Here is a 13,623-nt window from a genome sequence, read left to right as displayed (position 1 = left end):
AAGTCAATGGAACATATTAGGTTCTTAATGTTGTTGTTGTAATTGTCATTGTTTGTTCTTTATTCTCAAAAGGTCAATGACATCAGGAGGGTGACATCTTGACTTATACATGAATTGGATATGTGTAGGGCAGAGTTGTACAAAGTCGTTAGCCTCACTTTCTCCTCCAGAGTCCAGGTGCTTAATAAAAACTTGCTAACTGACTATTTAAAACATCATAATCTTAAAAAATGAAAGAAAAACAAGGGACATATTTCCATTTGATAAATAATAAAAACTATATTAGCAAATAATTCTCAAAACAAATTCATCTTATTAGTAATGATACAAAATATTGCTCCAAGTCACTAATTATAAGGGAAATGTAATTCAAGATGCTAAGATTGCATGGCAAGCCCAGCAAAATGGCATAATGTCAAAAGATATTTATTTTTGATGTTGAAAAAGCTAAGGAAACATGGGCACATTAATATGCTTTGAGGGCCGTGTTGAATTGGTCCCACCATTCTGGAAAGCATATTGGAATTATCCAAACAAAATTACTAAAATCTCAATACTCTTTCCCCTCAAATTAACTATATATGTGTGTTTAACTTCTTTTTAATTAACCATGCATGTTAAATAAAAACAAATAAAGAAAATATACATACATACATACATATATACATATACTTAAATTTACACTCAGAGTCCATCAATTGTCTCTGGAGTTGGATAGAATTTTTCACCATGAGTCCTTTGGAATTGCCTTTGGTTGAGTAGCTGTCTTTCACAGTTGATCAGGTAACAAAATTTCAATAACCTTTGAACCAGAAATCCCATGGCTAAGTTTCTACCCAAAGGAGGTCAGAGATAGAAAGAACACTCCCATATTCCCTGAAATATATGTGTAAAACATTTGTGTTTGTGAAGGCAAGAAAAGGATTTGAAAAAGAATAAAGCTATATCCATTGATGGGAGAATAGCTAAGGAAGTTGTGAGGCATGTATGTAAAAGAACACTAATATACCAAAAGAAATAATGAATATGATTAGAGAAGTATGGGAAGTATTATATGAACTGAGGCAGAATGACATAATTAGAACCAAGAATACAATGTGAACAATTTTAATAGAAATGGAAACTACAACAAAAATGTATACTTTATAATTATAATGACAAAGCCTGACTGCAAAAATGAAAAAAAAAATCACCCTTTTTAGCAAAGGTGAGGAATTATGGATGTGGAAAAATGCATTTATGGTCTGATTTGGCTAGATTGCCAGGTAGTTGTTGTTTTTTTTTCCCCTAAACTTTTTTCTTCTTTCATTTAAAATTTTTATTATTATTATAAAGGATATAATACTAGATAAGGCATAAACAAGAATATATTTGGAAAAGGTGATTTGAAAATGAAAGATATATTTTTAAGATGAGGAATGTGTTTAGAGAAGTTTCTTTTTTTCCATTTGAAGACTCATTTCTCTAAGTTGAGAGAGAAATGGCTTTTATTTATTTCTAAGCTCTTCAAAATCAAAGTGTGCTTCCCAAATAGCCCAGTGGGAGAGTGGTCATGTAGTTTGTGGAAGCTCCCCTTAGGGTTGACATTTCCCACAACAGTGCTCTTGAGTTCTGGAATGTCTCAGGGAACACAAATTTTTATAAGGGCCCTCAATCAAATATCTGGTCAGGAGGAAAGGGGGACATTGATGGTGATGGTGGGGAGGGATTTTTATTTCCATAATTGAGTTTGAGTGTTTCAAAGTGCAGTTGGTTTGATTTTCTTCTTGTATTCCAGACCACAGGTGTTTCCCATTAAGCCTAGTGAACTGACTTTGGCGGCATCCAGCTGAGCAGTGGGCACAGAATGCCTTCTGTGATCTGCCAATAACTCTTTGTCCTGGCTTTGTTTCTGGAGATACCACTTGAATCGGTTCAAAAGCTGATAATCTGCTTCATCCCTGAAGATTAACCCCTTTAAAAAAAGTGAGTGTGCTTCCACATAATTGGACAGAATAAAAGAGCTCTCTTAATATCATTGTTAAATTAGAGAATGATTTTTAAAGTATGATAAAAGGAGGCTTTTGGAGGAGCACTCAATATGTAGTACTGCTAGTAAATGACTTTATCAATTCTTTCAGTCTAGGTGGAGAACAACGGAAAGAGTAATAAATCTAAATGAGATAGTGCCTAAATACTTATATTATAAAATATGCTGATGGCTGTGTCTGCTCTGGAATATGAAATGAAATATAAAACACCATTTATCAACCCCCCCTCCCCTAATTTACATTTCCATGGTATACCAGGATGTAATACCTACATTTCCTTTTCAGTGTCTTAATGATTGGAGCTCTTTATTTTGAAGGAGGTTACATTGTTTTCAAAAGGAGGATTCAATTTTGAGTGCAAAGAGGCAGGTTCAAATCCTGCCTCTTCCATTCATTGTGTGATCTTGCATAAGTTACTAAACTCCTCTCTTTGTTAGTTTCATAATCTGAAAATGTAAGAGACTGGAATATATGATAACTAGGGTCCATTCCCATTATTAATGATTCTGTCATCCTTTGCAGAATTCCTAGTTTCCTTAAAAACTCAGCTTGAGGGGGCAGCTAGGTGGTGCAGTGGATTAAAGCACTGGCCCTGGATCCAGGAGGACTTGAATTTAAATCCAGTTTCAGACATTTAACACTTCCTAGCTGTGTGACCCTGTGCAAGTCACTTAACCCCAATTGCCTCACCAAAAAAAAAAACAACAAAACCACAAACAACAACAACAAAAAATCTGGCTTGAGTACCACCTTTAAAATAAAGCCTTTCCAGATCCCCCAGCTGCTTTAACTTTTCTTTCAAATTACCTTTTCATCAGATTTTAGATATGACACATATACTTACATGTGTGTGGTTATATGTATGTATAAATGACTGTACATAATACCTACATATAGCCATGCATGCAAATGTATTTATATGGATGCAATATATACATATATAAACATATAAATATATATTTAATACCTACATGGATACATGTAGGCATTATACAGTCATTTATATCTCTGTATCTCTGTATCTATCTATCTGTCTACAAAGACATATGCACACAGATATAATACATACATACATACATTATATACATATGCATACATAAATTCATATATATATGAATATATATATATATATATGCTGTTTACCCTGATGTAAATTCCTTTAGGGCAGGAACTAATTCATTTTTGTCTTTTTGTCCCCAGCAGGTAGTGCTTGACACACAGTAGTCACTTAAATGCTTGGTTAGATGATCCATCAGTCAAAAAGATCATGTGTTTATAGTCGACTACAAACTCAAAATGAACATTCAGTGTGATGTGATGTGAAAATGAACAACACGAATGTGACTTTGGCTAAATTAAAAATGCGATGGTTTCCAGGAATAGAGAGATTATAATCCCACTCTATTCTGGACTCACAAATCCAAATCTTGTGTGTTCTATTCTGTTTGCAATGGCATAGTTTAAGAAGGACATTGATGAGTGAACAAGTGTCCAATTTATCAATGACTCTGGACTTTGTGTCATATGAAGAAGAGTTGGAGGAAATGGTGATAGCTAGCTTGGAGAAGAAAATACTCAGTAGAGCCATGATATCTATTTTTTGTGTCTAAGGGGCCATCATATGGTAGAATAATATGCTTGTTTTATTTGAGGGTGGTACAAAGAATCAAAAGTAATTGGTAGAAGGTGCAAAGGGGCAAATTTAAGCTATATGTCAGAAAAAAAAACATTTGGAATAATTTAAACTATTGAAAGGTGAAACAGGCTGCTTCAAGAAGCATTAAGTTTCCTCTCCTTGGAGAATCTCAAACAGTAGCTTCATAATCACTTCTCAGGGATGTTAGAGTGATAGTCCTTTCATATACCTGCTGAATTCATGGCCACTGAGGGCTTTAGCCATGTTTGAGTTTCATGATACTATCATGGCTCTATAGCTTTCAAACTACATTATAGACTATTGGGGTGTCACCGAAAGTCATCAAATGTGAGGAACTATTTTTCCAGCAACACTGGTTTTGCTTACCATAGTTCAAAGCATTGAAATTACCATTTGAAGTTTGTTCCTTGATTCATATCATTTTATATTTTTTATCAATAGAAATCATTTTCATTTGGGAGGATGGCATTGATATTATTCCTGGTCTCATTCTTTATCCTGCAGAATTCAAAGGAGAAGGGTTACATGTACTCAAGAAAATGCTTTTCTTTCTTATAAATAACAAGGAAGTGAAAACACAATGAATTTAGAACCTAATTAAAAGTGAGGGCTTGTCATTTTGAAGCCAGCTGTTAGCTACTGTACTGTTGTTTAATTTAGCAAATAAAACATGGTTAACAAATATGGTTAAGAGGGAATTAAAACTCCATGCAGGTGAGGCGATAATAAGGCAGCACTGACTGAGCTGCTTTCAGTGAGTTAAGGTCTCCCCACAGGGAAGAATCATATCCCATGGTAAGGGTAGAACTTGCAGATGCAACTGTAGAACCCCTGGCAGTGACCTGTGAGAAATCACAGGGATCCAGAGGTATGATCGAAGACTAAAGGCCAACAATTTTGTCACTTTCACACACACATACACACACACACACACACACAAAATGAGGAAAGGAAGATATGAGAAACAACAGACTGACCCATTTAAAAAAATAAACTTCACTATAACATAATTGGGGAGAAGTAACTTAAGATAAATTAATTTTTAATCAGGAAGTATTTATTAATTGCCTACCATGTGCATTTCTCTCCAGATTTTACTCACCTTTCCCAGAATTTCTCTTCAATGCTTAAATAACTTCAAGAGAGTAGAAAATAACATGATTCCTGGACTCTATACGTTGCAAGTACACACACACACACACACACACACACACACACACACACACACACTCTGAGGTTTCTTCCTCTGATTGTCTGGTTCCTACCAGAACCTTGATTTGAAGAAGGACATGTATGTAAGCTAATCATATCTTCATTTCTCTCCAGGCTAAGCATTTCATTCTCCTTTACTATTTCCACAAAGCTTCTACCCTATATAATTTCACATCTTCCTCCCCTTGTCCCCCTTTCAATTTATGTTTCTGTAATATTTTGCCAAAACAAAATATTAGCACCTTGAGGTTTTATGAGACCTGGAACATAATAACCATTTTGTACATGTTTGCCTTGACTTGCTTTGGTTTGCAAGGTACTGAAGTTCTATGAATATTAGGAGAATAAAAATCACCAAAAAACAATGATAAGGGGGCAGCTAGGTGGCACAGAGGATAAACCACCAGCCCTTGATTCAGGAGGACCTGAGTTCAAATCCGGCCTCAGACCTTTGACACTAGCTGTGTGACCCTGGGCAAGTCACAACCCAGTTGCCTCACCAAAAAACAAACAAACAAACAAAAAGACATTGATAGGGGGCAGCTAGGTGGTACAGTGGATAAATCACTGGCCCTGGATTCAGGAAGACCTGAGTTCAAATCTAGCCTCAGACACTTGACTCTTACTAGCTGTGTGACCCTGGGCAAGTCACTTAACCCTCATTGAGTTACAAAAAAATTAAAAAATAAACCACAATGGTATTCTCTCCTCAGGGAGCATATGTTCTACTGGAGACTACCTTTAGGTAAACAGAGAAGTAAATAAAAAGTAATTTCTTGGTGTAGAGGCTAGGCCTTTATAACTAAGGGATCATGAGAGACCTCATCTAGGAGATGATACCTTTTACAGAGAGCCATGAAGTAAGATAAGTTTTCTGAGAGAGGGAGGTAAAGAAGAATATCTCAGGCATGGGAGATAGCCTTTGCAAAAGCATGAAGGAAGGAGAGAAAATGTTCTGCGTTTGGAAAAATAAGTTTACACAGATTTTAGCATTCATGTGGGAAAGTTAAATAAGAACAGAAAGATAGGTTGGAGGCAGACTAATTATGATGATTTTTTGACACTAGGTAACTATCTCCTCCAGCCTAAAAGTGAAAGGTCACTAATGGGCCTCATCCTAGAAATGCTCAGGACTGGAGCTTTCACTTGCTCCATTTTTGACGTGTGCTGGTTGAATCTGCCTCAGGCAGCAAAATAGCCCTCTGCTGTAGAGGTCTCACCATATTGGTGGAGAACGTAGTGTGGATACTCACTCTGCTTTAGCCCACTGAAGTTCAGAACTCCTGAATTCAAGCTATCCACTGATAGCCTTGCAAAGAACCAAGATTACAAGTGTGTGCCACCGTGCCTGGCCGGATGTTGAATTATAATAGAAAAGGAAAAGATGATGTATTCAAGAGGTAATAAAGGGCCTCTAAGCAACTTGAACATAAGAAAGGGTCAAGGGTCACACGTCCAAACCTATACTTGAGAAATATCAATTTGGAAGCTGTACATTAGAGAGGAGGCTGGAAGTCGAAACAAGAGGTGAGGGAAAAGAGACCAAATGATTGTGGTGGCCTGTGGAAAGAAAGAACAGGATAGATACTATTATGTTATGGAGGTAGAATTGAGGAGTTTTGACAGCTTCTTGGGTATAGGGAATGAGGGTGGGTGAAGAATTTAAGATTATTCCAAGAATGCAAATCTGGGTGACACACAAGATGGTGTGGCCCTCAACAGAGTTAAATTAGAAATGAAGCAATTCACATGAAACTAACAAATACAATGTCAGGTTAAAATAAGTCACTAGTGTGACACGGATCCCAAAAATGTTCATGGAAATTCAGACTGCATTAATGAAAGCATAGAAGCAACAACACTGCCTGTGCTAAGTTTTAGGGGTTTTATTTTGAGAGATACTGACAAACTAGAGTGCAAGCAAAAAGGGGTGGCTTGGATGATGCAGTATCTTGAAACTTTGACATATGAGAAATTATTTATGGAATTTGGGCTATTTAACCTGGAGATGAAAAAATGGGGGTGGGGAGGGAATGCCAGCTGTCCTTAAAGAGTTAAATATATGTTCTTATGTGACAGCTAAGTGCCAAAGTAGATAAACCACTGGGCCTGAAGTCAGGAAGACCTAGGCAAATCACATAACTGTCCGCCTTAGTTTCTTTAACCAAAAAAATATTGAGCCAGATAGGGGGAGGACGATTGATGTTGACAGGAAAAATAGTCTTACCTTTTATTTAGCAATGATGGGAGAGGGGTAAGTCTGGTCATTGTTGTGGAAGGGATAAGGGAAGGGAGGGAAGGGAGCCAAGGAGCAAGTATTGAGTACGTAAAAGTGTGCTAAGGCTTGACAAATATTATCACATTTGATCAGGAAAAACAGTGGAGGAAAAAACCCAGAATTTAATCAGATCTTAATTGCTAGAGAAAGATTCTGAGATCCTGGACCAACCACCTAGTAGCTGCTGTTCATGCAACCTTAAAATAACTGATTCCATCTCTGTTAGAGTACTTGGTATATATCCATTAACCTAATTAACTCCCAAACCTAGTAATTAACTGACCCATGAAGGCACAGGCCATTGAATAAATGAACTTTTCAAGATAAAAATCTCATTGATTTATCCTCAGCCATTCCATCATTTTGAAGTGCACCCATACCTTGAATTTTGCATGAAGTTATGTGAATTATACAATTAGGCAATATGCATTTAGCTACCAGTCAACAGACTGCAGATTGGGCTGCCAATTAGGGCTGCCTGTTGACTCCCACTTAAGTGATATATGATGTGGAGGGGAAAGGATGATCTCATCAAGTCTGCATCAGCCTTTGGGCTAACAGGTTCAAGTCTGTATCCAGTGGGCAATTAAACCACAGAAAACTAGACAGGGTATACCTGGGTTGCTGACCCCTGTGGCAAGCAGCAGTGTGTATATTCACTTCTCAGCTGACAGGAAACACAGTGATTTACAAAGTTTTGGGAGAGCTGTGTATATGTATGTATATTTATGTGTATGTTTTGTGTGTGTGTGTGTGTGTGTGTGTGCTGTTTTGTGATTCCCAGAAAAGAATGCCTAAGAGAAGGCGCAAGCATCTTTAGATTAGATCGCCTCTCCAAAAAGATATTCATATACTTGGTAGCAACATTTGAAGAAAAAGCAGATTAGAGAGAGGCTAGCTCAGTTCCTTAAGTCACATTTCAAATACTCATCTGAAAATGCAAGTCTCTAGAGTGTCCATAATATTTCCTCATTCTTTAGTGGAAATAATACAGAAGTCATTCAGCAAAGGCAACTGGCTAATTTCTCTTTGGTACAATGCATCTAGTGCCTCTTTCTACATTGTTTTTGTTTTGTTTTGTTTTAGTGAGGCAATTGGGGTTGAATGTTAAGTGTCTGAAGTCAAATTTGAACTCAGGTACTCCTGACTCCAGGGCTGGTACGCTATCCACTGCACCACCTAGCTGCCCCTCTACATTGTTTTTAAAGGAAAGTTTGGACCTGATAGCACACTGTCAAAGGCCTGATTAAGGGCCATTGGCATACCTTGACAGAGGCAGGTGGTATGGTGGATAGAATGCTGAATTTGTCACGGAGTAGACCTGGGTTTGAATCCTGTCTCTAGCATTTGCTAGTTGTGTGACCCTGGGAAAATTGGTGCCATATTATGGTGGGAAAAGCACTTTCTCTGGAGTCAAAGAGTAGGCATTCTAATCCCACTTTTATTGCTGTGGAACCTTGTCTTCAATAACAGAAACCTCACTTTCCTTATCTGTAAAATAGTAGGAGAGTGGACTCTACATGGACACCAAGGTCCCTTTCAATTCTGGATCCACAAACCTATGTTAACTTAAGCTCTTTTTAACCCCAGGAAAGTCAGTTAACAACTTCAAGCCTCAGTGTTTTCTTTTGAAAATGGTTAAATAATATCTTCTATCTAATAGGGTTGCTCTAAGGAATAAATGAGATAATGGACATAAAGCACTTTGCAAACCTTAAATCACTATGTTAATGTGAAATATTATAGAGATAACTTCTGTTTATTTATCTGTTAAATGGGAATAATAAGACTTTACCTCAAAGGATGATCAGGAGATATGTGACCAACTGTAAGCAATATATTCATCTATCTTTTAAAGACTATGTAAATATTCCTTATTGACATAGTGATGCAAATTGGTGAATTGCTACCCTTGGATCATCTATTCAAAATTAATTTAGGTATTTTGTTGTTCAGGTGTTTTAGTCATGTTTGATTCTTCATTACTTCATTTTGGGGTTGTCTTGGCAAAGATACTGGAGTGGTTGGCTATGTCTTTTCCCAACTCATTTTACAAATAATGAACTGAGGTAAACTCGGGTTAAGTGATTTAACCAGCTCATAAGTGTCTCAGGCCAGATTTGAACTCAGGAAGGTTAGTCTTCCTAACTCTAAACACAGCACTCTATCGACAATTCTACTTAGCTGTCCTCTAGAAATTAAGTCATTGGGGCAGCTAGGTGGTGCAGTCCTGGATTCAGGAGGATCTGAGTTCAAATCCAGCCTCAGATACTTGACACTTACTAGTTGTATGACCCTGGGCAAGTCACTTAACCCTCATTGCCTCACAAAAAAGTAGAAATTAAGTCATATGCTAATTCAGGGTTCCAAATTGACAGAGTACAATCCATTGGGAAGATATTTGTATCTCAATGTCATCCTGTCTGTGGCATAGACAAAATAATGATTTCATTTACTGTAGCCAGGAAGGCAGATTGAAGTTGCATTAGACCTTCAAATGGAATCTTAACTCAGCAGGTGGGTGGTTCAAAGGAGAGATGGGATAAATTGGAAGAGTCATGAAAAAAGTTGGAATGCTACCTTAAACACTTAGTAGCTCTGTGACCTTAGACAAGTATTTTAACTTCATTCAGCCTTAATTTCTGAATCTGTAATGGGTATAATGATAGCACCTACCTCACAAGGCTCCTTTGAGCATCAAATGAGATGATGTAAAGGATTTTGCAAACCCTAAAATATTAGATAAATGCTCATTATTATTGTTATCTTAACATCTTACATCAAGTGATGCATGAAGGATTAACTGTTTGCTTAAGAAAAAATAACTATTTCTATGGGAGAGACTTTATGGCTCCACTATCACAGGAGTCTGAGTGGCTGGCTTGGAAAGAACATGGTAAGCCATCTCAGCACCAATTTTAAAGATTAGAGATCGATGCCTCAGTAGATCTCATTTCCCCATATAATTTAATGTGCAACTGCCATTTACAAATTTATCTAGTTGGCTTTCAAGCCATATTCCTTATGATTTGGGCTTCTTACCTCTTAAGTTTATTATCTAGAGGCATAGAAGGAATGGAGTCATTAAAGTCAGAAGAATACTGGCCTTAAATTCTGTATCTGAAGCTTAAAATCACAAATTTAGAATTGGTGATCTTAGAGTACTTCCAATCCAATACCTTCAATGAACAAATAAGGAATGTAAGACCTGTAGAGAACTGCCTAGCCCAAGGAAGTAACAGGTATGAGATGTGAACCCAGTTCTTCTTACTCTAAATCTGACTGCTTCTTTTTTTGGGTGGGGCAATGAGAGTTAAGTGACTTGCCCAGGGTCACACAGCTAGTAAGTGTCAAGTGTCTGAGGCCAGATTTGAACTCAGGTTCTCCTGAATCCAGGGCCTGTGCTTTTTCCACTGCACCACTTAGCTGCCCCTAAATCTAGCTTCTTTTTAAAAAAATATATATAGTGTTTCCTGCATATCATCTCTATTACTATAGGGTAGTCACTTTACATATCTGAGCATCAATTTACATATCTTAAAATGGGAATAATAGTATCGACAATAGCTGAACAACCTGAGAATACCTTGTTTGTAAGGATCAATGCGACAATTAATCCAGAACCTAGCACATTGCCTGGTACATAGTAGGCACTTAATAAATGGTATAGTGGAATAGAATTCTAAGCCTGGAGGCAGGGAGATCTGAGCCTATATCTAGCTTTAGAGAATTAGCTTCTAGTTTATCCAACTGGAAATGTCCCATAAACAAACAGTGATACAGGACTAGCCCTCCAGAGGAGACTAGTATTTGATATGAAAATCTGATAGATATCTGCACAGAGACAATAATTGAACCCTTGGGAGCCGTTAAGAAAACCAAAGAGAGCAGGAAGAGAAAAGAAAAAAGAGGGTAGTAAGGTAGCCTGCTTAATAAAAGTGCTGGAATTGGGGTCAGAATAAGGAGTACAAATCCTCCCTCCAACATTTACTAGCTGGGTGACCCTGAACAAATTACCTAAGCTCGATTACCCTGTTTCCTTATCTGTAAAATGGGGATAATGCTAGTAGCTTCCTCACATGGGGGTTTCAAGGATCAAACGCCATAATAGTAGTAGAGTGTTTTGCAAACCTTAAAATGCGACATAAATGCTAGCTCCTGTAGTTGTTGTTTGTTGTTGTTATTAGAGGGGCCCAGAACAGAGCCTTAGGATATACACATTGTTTACAGGACTTAATATAGATGAAGGTCCTTCAGAGACCACCAAGAAGATGTTTTTAGATAGATAAGGGGAGAAGCATGAGAGAACAGAGCCAACGAACCTTTCTTTATTTTACTTTCTTTGTCTTCATTTTAAATCTTCTCAAGTTTCCCAAGCACCTCTACACTGGGATCTGGTAAAAATCCTGTGTTCCCCAAGTTCTTTTTATTTGTGGCTTTATAAATGCTGACCCTGCCCTCTGAGACATTTCCTTTTCTGCCTAAAGTGTACTAATTTTTACAAGCAGATTAGCCTGTGTGTCACAAGGCAGTGAACAAAGGAAAAACACGGATCCATAATGATTCTTGTTCCCTAAGAGGGGACTGAAATTAACTACTCATTTCACTACACAGTAGGGACTCAATAAATGCTTGTTAAATAAATGAAGGAATGTTTAGTCAACCCTGTGTTTAAAAGAATGGGAAGTGAAGAGTGCTGGATTAGTCATGAGAGGACTTAAGTTGGATTCCTGATTCTAGCCTTTACTACCTTTAGTACATCAAAGTACTTGGCCTCCCTAGGACTCAGTTTCCTTATTTGTAAAATGAGGGAATTGTCCTATCTGATCTCTTGGACCTATTCCACCTCTGATTCTCAGTTGCCATCTTTGACCTCTGCTGTGTTGGACTCACCATAGAGTTTAAATCTGGAACTTACCTTTCTCCTATTCATGTTATAGCTGAGCATTTATTGATATCTATATTTAGTTTGGTACAGCTAGGTGGTGCAATAGATAAAGTGTCATGTCTGGGGTGAGGAAGATGAGTCTTCCTGAGGTAAAATCTGACTTAAGACTAGCTGTGTGAGTCTGGACAACTTTTTTTTAACCCTGTTTGCCTCAATTTCCTGATCTGTAAAATGAGCTGGAGAAGGAAATGGCAAACCACTCTAGTATCTTTACCAAGAAAACCCAGGTTGGGATCATGAAGAGCTGGACATGACTGAAAAATGAATGAACAAAACCAAAATATTTAGTTGGTTTATATTTTGGATATACTTATTTTTCATTCACATATATATGTATATGCTGTCCACCCCCAATGGAATGTAATCACTTTGAGGGCAGGGAAAATTTTTTTTCCTTGTTAGGCCACAGTCTCACAAAGAACCAAGCCTGAAATTTACACTGACTCCCATTCTTCCATGCCTGGAATGTACTTCCTCATCAACTTTGCCTCTTAGAATCGTAATTCAAGCCCTGTCTTGTGTACAAACCCTTTCATTAGCTCCCTACCTGTCAGTGTCTATCTCCATTTCCAACTGCCTTTTATTTATTCTGTACCTATTATTATATATACAAGAGAAAGCATAGTGTTGGGAAAAGAGAGCTGACATCTAAGGCAGGAAGACAGAAGAAAGATTCCTGCCCTTAACATACGATAGCTGAAAAGAAGTTTAACCATTCTGGGAAAGTCATATTAATTCACACAGCTCTCAGTAATTCAGTAAAATTATAAGTTGAAGAGTAAGTACCAACCTTTACTTGGAAGATGGGTTTTCCTTGCCCCCCAAATTCCTTAAACCAATGAAATGATAGGTCCAGTTGCTATCCCTCTCTCCCCCCATGTATGGTCATGTTCCCCCCCCCATGTAAAGTACATAATCTTTTTAAGTACTTTTATAGCTAGAAAGAAAAATTTACTTTTTTAAGGACACAAACTGGTTGCACTTTTGCCTTATTAGTCCCAAATTCTAGCATAGGGGATGAAACAGAATTGCTTTTTAATAAATGATTGTTAATTGATATATAAGTACCTAAAAAATGCTTGCTGATTTATAGACAATAAATGCCTATTGATGATAATGTTTGTAGTGATGTTCAGTAGTTTCAGTTGTGTCTGACTTTTTGTGATCTAATTTTGGGGTTTTCTTGACAAAGAAACTGGAGTGGTTTGCCATTTCCTTCTCCAGTTCATTTTTTTTGGGGGGGAGGCAATTGGGGTTAAATGACTTGCCCAGGGTCACACAGCTAGTAAGTGTCAAGTGTCTGAGGCCAGATTCAAACTCAGGTCCTCCTGAATCCAGGGCCAGTGCTCTATCCACTGTGCCACCTGGCTGCCCCATCTCCAGTTCATTTTTACAGATGAGGAACTGGGTTAAGTGATTTGTCCAAAGTTATAGGGCTAGCAAGTATCTGAGACCAAATTTGAACTCGGGAGCATGAATCTTCCTGATTCTGAGCCCA

Source organism: Dromiciops gliroides, chromosome 4, assembly GCF_019393635.1.
Source record: "Dromiciops gliroides isolate mDroGli1 chromosome 4, mDroGli1.pri, whole genome shotgun sequence".
Taxonomy (NCBI): Eukaryota; Metazoa; Chordata; class Mammalia; order Microbiotheria; family Microbiotheriidae; genus Dromiciops; species Dromiciops gliroides.
This window is presented reverse-complemented; position numbering follows the sequence as displayed.